This window comes from Brassica napus, chromosome C4 (genome assembly GCF_020379485.1).
Source record: "Brassica napus cultivar Da-Ae chromosome C4, Da-Ae, whole genome shotgun sequence".
Taxonomy (NCBI): domain Eukaryota; kingdom Viridiplantae; phylum Streptophyta; class Magnoliopsida; order Brassicales; family Brassicaceae; genus Brassica; species Brassica napus.
Genome location: NC_063447.1, coordinates 27,347,112 through 27,355,830, shown reverse-complemented (window position 1 = coordinate 27,355,830; position 8,719 = coordinate 27,347,112). Strand labels below are relative to the sequence as shown.

General features: G+C 33.8%; 1 pseudogene; it reads right to left on the bottom strand.

Moving 5' to 3' along the window:
* Positions 1 to 4,680: 4,680 nt before the first annotated feature.
* Positions 4,681 to 6,245, bottom strand: LOC106393231 (annotated as a pseudogene).
* Between the last annotated feature and the right edge of the window lie 2,474 nt (positions 6,246 to 8,719).

The window sequence follows — 8,719 nt, the reverse complement described above, 5'->3', positions numbered from 1 at the left end:
GTTCTCCTATCACTTCGAAAACAAAGAAACAAAATGTTGTATCCTTTAAGCTGATTTTTGTGCAATGAAAGCTATCACCAGAGAATTTATTTGGGTAAAATAACTTCTTCTCAAGCTAGATATTGATCACAATGTACCAATGATGATTTGCTGTGGTAACAAGTCGCAGTTAGATATAAGTGAGAATCCGATTCTACATGAAAGGACTAAGCACATGGAAACCATTTGTTAGTTCGTTTGGGATGAGATCGGCAAAGGAATAATAATTCAAACAACTTATGTGTCTACTCATGATCAATTTGCGGTTATTTTCACAAAAGTTTTGGAACACAAGAAATTCAGATACATTTCTTCTTAAGTTAGGCATTAGCAATATTTATACTCCAACTTGAGGGGAGTATTGATTCTTAATTGATTTAGGATTCATATGAATAAGTATGAATTAGTTTAGATAGATTTTATTATTCTTTTTTTTCTCCTTTTTTTAACTTTAGGTTTTCCTTTTCTAGCAATACTTTTCTTGGTATAAATACCAAGCATTATCATCAATAAAACTTAAGAAGTTTTGATCCCAAACTTAGATTTGTCATAAATTCCTTTTAAGATAAATATTTAACAAATCTAATATTATATATTTTTAAAGAAAAATATTTCAATATGTGGGTTAGTTGGTGTATAATAGTAAAAATAATTCGAATCAATTGATTTCTTTAAGTATCCATTACAGCTAGAGTTCCCACATGATATATGAGCAATTATATAATCTTTACTTTATATTTAGGTTAGGTAAACAATAATAGTTTCCAAAAAAATGAAATAGGAAGTAGTATTCAATTTTTAAAACATATGAAAGGGAGATTTAAAAAATACCAATTATAGAAGACATAACAAGAAGCATGAATGAGAGACTAATTAAAAGCAACAGAAAATTGTGTTTAACTGGATAAAGAATAATCTATATTATTAAAAGAGAAGTACCCATTAAAAAATACCCATAAGTTTTCTAACTTATTTACACTTCCATGCCACTGAGAATTAAATTAAACTACATATTTCAATGCTTGTCTTTTCCAGTTAAATTAATGAGTTTTCCTTAATCAAATTTAAACTTAATGTCATTAAATGAACTTACCTATTTTAATGCTTGTATTTTCCAGTTAAATTAATGAGTTTTCCTTAATGAAATTTAAAATTGATGTCATTAAATGAACCTAAAAATACATCATATTTAACGTAGCTTATTACGGACGAGTACGGCCTAATAATGAATTTGAATTTTATTTTTACGAAAACGTGAACCACTTGACTTATGTAATATTTAAAATATATTAACTACAATATAACAAATGCATATAACCTACCTATACTTTAGTTTGAAATGATCATGCTCAAGTTTTATATAGTCAACTTACATCAGGCATCGATCGATGTACAATAGTCAAACCACCTATAGTTTTCGTTTTCTTTATCGGATGTATCAACCAACCAATCATCCCACTGATTTTCTAAGCTTTATAAAAAAAAAATCAATAAATACAAACTCAAAATCCAATATCTTCTATTAATCAAAACAGAATATCTTTAATGTCGTATCTTTAATATGCCTATTAATTATAGAAACTGTAACCATAATTACACTAATTATAAGAATAGATTTGATTCTAACCAATTGATCTATTACTTCGGTAATTGATTTGCATGCAGAAGAGAAAACAATATATTTAAACTTTATAAGAATATAAAGATATAGAGATTCCAACCAATTGCCTAGATTTGTGTATGATTTTCGCATAATAAGCTTCAAATTGAACATTGAAAAAGATAGAGAGATTTTTTTAATCTTTTAACGACACAGAACTTAAACAAAACGAAGAGTTAAAGGTAGTTTTTTTTTGTTAAACTTCCCGGAAAAAAACGGTTACAACATGGGCTTTCATAATATGGACTTTTAACATATTAATGTTATGGACATTTAATAATTATCTTGACGAAAAAAAGACTATAAATAATTTATTATAAACAAAATTATGAAATTATTTACAATTTGATGACTAATTCATCACCCTTTTTTATATGTTAATTTTTTTTATAGAAGTTTAAAAATCATTTTATTTTCTTTAAACATGTATAACTAATTTATAATCTTTTATGCCATACTAAGTCATGATATAATATTTCTTCTATTTTACATTAATAACCATTGTTTTTATATATCGTCTACAATTCTCTAATTACGTCTATTTGTTCAATTTTGTATATGATATCGAATATTCATCATAAATAGATGGTTTAAGATGTCAAAAAAATTATTTACTTGGTGAATATAATACATCAAATATTACAAATACATCATTTAGTTAAATAAATAACCAAAAATTCATATCCGCGCTGGCGCGCGGGTCAGGGTCTAGTTTTTCTTAAAAGGGAATTGGCATTGAAGTTAACATATTACTAAGGAACATTAAAACGGGAGCTACTCTCTTATTATTCTACTCAAGCTAGGGACTTCCCGACTTGAGATTGTTCTTTCTCTTTTCATCAAGAAACTCATGCTTAAGCTCTATCTAAAGACTAATTTGTCTTAAAAAGGAATTGTCATTGAATTTAACAAATTATTAAGGAACATAACAACCGGAGGTACTCTTATTATGCTACATCAAAGAAAACAACAACCATACAAATTCTATAATTTCAAACCAGAACCCTGCAACTTTTCTTGAATAATCATGTCTATCTTGTTCTCCATTTCTGGCTTAAGGTAATTCTTCGATTCAGCCACTTCCCCTTTACGGAAATAAAACTTGTAACTCATGTTTTTTTTTATTTTCCCGGTTTCACTACAAAAAACACGTCACTTGCAAGGGAAAAATTGCTTATTGCGAGAGTTTTGAGAGCAACCACATTCCCTCGCAATCGCTCGTCTCAAATAGAAATCACTCGCAAAACGTTCACAAAATTTGCGACGAAAATATTTTCCTCGCAAATTTGCAAGAAAACAATAACTGTTGCAAATTCGCGACGGCACTGATTTCCTCGCAAATATTTGCGACGGTTTAAGTTTTCCTCGAAAATTTTCAATTAATAGTCTCGTCGCAAGTTTGCAAGAAAATGGTTCGTCGCAATTTTGCAACGGAGTTTGTTTCCTTGCACATTTGCGAGGCTTGTTCCGTCGCAATTTTGCAAGTCATTTGCGAGTAAGCTTTTTCTTGCAGAATCTGAAATTTAATAACATTATCTATTTTTAAAATTGTAAAGAAAATTATAAAATTATCGAAAATATTACTGAAATAGAAAGAAATTCAAGATTCATTACACAAATACACACAAGGTTTCAAGTCATTAGAAAAAGATAGAAAACAAACTAAATAGCATCAGATTCATCGTCATCTCTAGAACCATGAGACACGTCTTCAGACTGAAGAATGTCGGCCACGGTAGAGTCTTTGCCAGCGAGATAACGAACAACAGCATTCAGCTTCACAATTTCATTTCCCTGGCTCTGAATAAAAAGAGCTTGATCCTTGATGATCTTCTTCAAAGACGGTTCCTCAATACTGCTAGAAGGAAACGAAGCAGAAACAGATCCTAAAGATGTACTTAGAGAACCTACTCCATATAATCGTCCCTTTTTGCGGGGGAGCGAACTACATAAAAAATAAGAGAAAGATCAATATCAAAGAAGACTTAAAAAAATTTGAGATTAAGAGCAGTAATAAATTACCTCACAATAGATCTTGTTCTTTTCCGCTGGAGATAGGCCACCAGAACCAGTGCTCTCGGGATCATCACTAGCAGCCTGAGAAACTCCTGAAATTTAAATGTCACCAGAACCAGTGCTCTCGGTTTGAAAGTGTTTCCATGCCTTCGCATCTGAGAGATGTATAATCACACCATCTTTCACCGAATATTGGGCATGCCATCTCATCGACGCGGCTGTGCTTTCTGAGTGGTATAAATGCTTCAATCCATCTGTGATCTGTAAGTACCACATACGTTTGTACGGCACAGGATTCCTTCCTGTGGTTTCTTGATATCTTGGCTTTTGACAAAATCGGCATTCCTTCAGTTTTTCATCATCTTTCCAGAAAATCATGCAGTTGTCAACGCATACATCAATCATTTCATATGGTAGACCAAGACCCGCAACTAGCTTCTGAATTTCATAGAAATTATCAGCAGCAAGATTACCTTCAGGTAAATACTCATTAATGAGTTGAGCCCACGAATCCATGCACTTCTCATTTAGATTATGATCACTTTTAACTGTCATCATCCTAGATGCTAGTGATAATCTAGAGAGGCCTTCTCTACATCCTTCGTAGATGGGTTCATTGGCAGTGTCTAACATATTATAAAACCGTTGTGCGTCTATGTTAGGTTCTTCCCTACTACTATCAGGAATAGCAGCTTCATGCAATGCATCTGTAACCATATCATGATACCTATTTTCATGTTGCTCATACCCATCCCCCACAGTATTTCCAAACATATTTTGATCATACCCATCACCCGCATTATTTTCAAACATATTTGGCTCACGAGGATTATAATAATTAGCATTATAATTTGGTACTTCAAATCCTTGACCCGTACTACTACTTGATGCACCTTCCTCATGCAAAAACCATATGTAGTAACTTGGTCTAAATCCTCTATTATATAGATGCCTCTTCACAATATTTATTTATAAATATGGCTTGTTCTTGCATTTTCTACTGGGACAAAAGATTTTACCATGTTCCCTTGCGAATGGTTGGTTAGTTTCCTGTTGTAAGAATCCCCGTAGTCCAGCCCGATACTCTTTCGTCACTTCACCAGTCTCCGGATCTTTATGATTGTACATCCATGCCCGTAAAGCGTAAATTTCATGTCCGGATGCCATTTTTCGCTCAACTTTTTAATTCTTGTTTTTTTTTCCTTACCCACAACTCATGGCAATATATTTCTCTCAACTTTTTTTTCTTTTTTTCGTTTTTTTTTTTCCAATGTTCCGCTCAATACTCACAGCTGCTATGTGTAGACATCTAAAAATATTTGCAAGGCACTTGGAGGGAATTGCGAAAGATATTGCAACGGCATTGCGATGCCTTTCCACTTTGGAAGGGATTAGCGAGAGAGATGTGTCCCTTGCAAATATTAGTTACACACAGAAAAAAAACGTGTAACACTAACCTATCTGTTTTTTGCAACAGAATTTGCGAGATTAAATCCCTTTCATAAATTAGTTACACAAAAAACGTGAATCACCAACCTATCTGTTTTTTTGCGATGGAATTGCAACGAACGTACATGGTATTGCAATTCACGCGCAAATCCCTCGCAAATTTGTAACGGATTTGCGACGAGAGTTTCTACCGCAAATTCGCAATGGTTTTGCGTGAGGTTGCGGAAAAGTCTCGCAAATTGGTCGCAATTTTGCGAGAAAATTTTTTTGACGCAAATTTTCGAGGGTTTTTTTTTCGTCGCAATGCGCTTGTAGATCCGTTGCAAATTTGCGAGGAATTGTTTCCCTGGAAAATTTTCCTTGCAACAAACATGTTTTCTTGTAGTGTTTTGTTAACCTCCAAACTGCTCAGATTACGCAGAGAGCAAAGGTCCAAGACCTTGTCTACAACTCCATTATCTTCTTCTCGCTTAGTAAAAGGACAACCCAAGAAGTCGGCTAGTCTCTTGATCTGATCACGTGGCTCCGCTTTCATTTCCTCCTACCTCATGAAAAGGACATGCTTGGGGTCTTCCAAGCTTCTTCTCCAGTAGCCCAAGAGATATTCCCAAAAAGGTCCATAATAGATAGTTTCATTGCAGAACTCTTGAAACATAGACTCGAGAATGCTTTTGGTTGGTTGTATTTTAAGAAAAGCAATGGCAAAAAACCAACTTGAGATCAATGTGTCCTTCACGTTCCTACACACATACACAATCTTGCAAGGAAAGTGTCTGAGGTTTTCTTGCATCGCGTGAAGTCGCATGTGAGTCGAGAATAGCCTTGGAGTTGCTGAGAACTTGTCTAGGTTAGGACTTGAGCTTTCGTGATAAACTTTGATCTCCAGAGCTGGCACAATTCCGTGAGGATTCTCATATAGTAGAAGATGATCAGCATCAGAAGAAGGATGGTTCTTTGATCTCTCCGGGAGGGTGACTGTGAGTGCCTTGAGCCAAGTAGTACCTGATTTCGGGTAAGAAGCCAGGATTATATCGGTGGCTTGTGGTTGAAAACCACTCTGGAATTTTTTTTTTTTTTTTTGTCAACAAATGGCTATTCTATTACTCAAACATGAGGTGGTCTGGGTAGCCAGACCGGAATAGAACAACCAATAAAACATAGAGATCTATGAAAAGATCGAGCATTCCTAGCTAAAGAATCAGCAATTTCATTTTGTGTTCTTGGCACGTAGGTGATCTTGAAGTCCGAATAACACATGAGGATGATTTGAATGGCTTCCAGCTCCGTTGAAAACTTTGGCCAGGCTTAGGGTTCCTTTATCATAGCTATCAGGTCCTTGCAATCTGTACCAAAGTGTTGGCAGTTTGAATGTTGAAGCATGCTTTCCAATGCCCATTTCAATGCTTCCAATTCCGAGTGTAGTGCTGTCTCCCGCCTCCTTAAATTCCATGTTCCCATAAGTTGGATCTTTCCCGTGTTATCCTTCCATACCCAACCAATTCCACTGAATAGATCTGTGGATGTCCAAGAGCCATCCACCATGCACATATTATTCAAGCTTAAGGCTTGTACCACTTCAGTGTTTGGTGCCTGAAGGGGATTAGGTATAGACTCCTTAGCATTATACCAAGCCTGACATTCACTCTCTGCATACCAGACCAGTTCCAGAGGGTCCCTGTCAATCCCCCTGAATAGCTTATCATTCCTCGCCTTCCGTATGTACCAGATTATCCAGGGATAAGGGTCTCTATCATCTTCTGGCCTTCTAATTGTATTTTTCCTCCAGAAAAGGTAGTCCATATTGGCGTACGATATGGGGAAAGTTTGGGGGTTTGACTGCGTAGATGATAGTTCCCATGCTTGTAACGCTGGGGGACATTCAAAGATCGCATGGGTTACATTTTCCTCTGGCTCTCCACATCTTGGGCAGTAATCATCACACCGCAGATTACGACGTATTAAGTTCCTTGTTACTGCTACATGTCCCGAGATTAATTGCCATATAAGATGGCAAATTTTCTGAGGTGCGTTCACTCTGGAAATTAAGAACGCCTTGGAGGGTGTTGTAATAATACAAACATCCTTGATATTTACAAAGCTTGTGTCCTTAGGAATCTGTGTGTGAAGGAAGAGAAGAGATCAACGTCAGTTTAAGATAATGATAACTTTATTATCAATCTTTATCAACTTAGAAACATTACGTTGTATAAATACCGAGATCTTGCTATCATAATAAACAACTACATCTCGACCTCCGCAACCGCGCGGGTTTTTGTTTTCATTTATTTTTATATAAACATTTTGTTTTCAATTCTAAATTGTTATATATTATAATATATATGTGTCTATCAATTTTTAAAACATAATAACTATACGGTATATTTTTTCATTGAACAGATTGTTTCAAATTTTCTCATCGATTTGTATCTTCTTCTATATATATATTTTCAGATTATTATTTCATCATTAAAATCGTAACTATATATATATAGATTAGTAAAATATTGTTTAATTGTCATATTCAAAAATATTGTAACATTTCACAAATTTTGAAAGTTTTTAAAAAGTTAAACTTTTCACTTCATAGATTTATATTATCGAGTAAATAATTAAACATTTAGTTTTTGTTTAATTTTTAAAATAAACTATATAGTTAATTTGTTTTCATTGGTTTAAGGTAGTAAAGATTAATCATTGTTAGATAATATGATTTTTGTTATTTAAATTTTTTTTTTTAATTTTAAAAGTTAACATCGAAAAATATTTAAATAATTAACATATGGAATGTATAGTATTACAACAGTAAATTATATATATTTAATTTATACTATCTATAAATTCAATGGATCATTTATTTTTTAAATACAATTATTGATAGCCCAATAAAAATTTCTGGTAGGCCCAAAATTTAAATGATAAGATTAGAGATTAAATGTAACATGACTTTCTAGGAATAGGTCCATTAGGTCCATTTTTAAAAAAATCACACATGAATCAAGGTTGTGAATTCTATTTTAATATATAAGATTCATTCTATTCCAAACTATTACATGGCATCAGAGCATAAAATTCTGGAACCTAAGTCTTCATTAAAAAAATTTCCTTTGACGTGTGTCCGATACTCTTACATCGGCGCAATCGCCCTCGGGTTCGGTTATCGACTCGACTACATCTTCTATCCACTACCTACGTCCTTCAGACAATCCAGGTGTTCTTATCACCTCAGTTCTACTTCGTGGCGATAATTATACTAAGTGGACAACAGAATTTTCTAACTCAATTCAAGCCAAACAAAGGCTAGGTTTCATCAATAGGACAATTGCAAAGCCGACCACCTAACCAGATCTATCTCGATGGATGGCAACCAACTCAATGTTGGTTGGTTGGATACGCACTAAGGAACATTACGTTGTATAAATTGAGTTACGGAAAGACATGTTAAAGCTTCGAAGGAGATATCATAATATATACACATATACTATAAGCAAGAATGCCAAGAAAAACAAAAAATGCTGGTGATAAAGACGAAACCCAATTTAATTGCTGGTAGGTAAC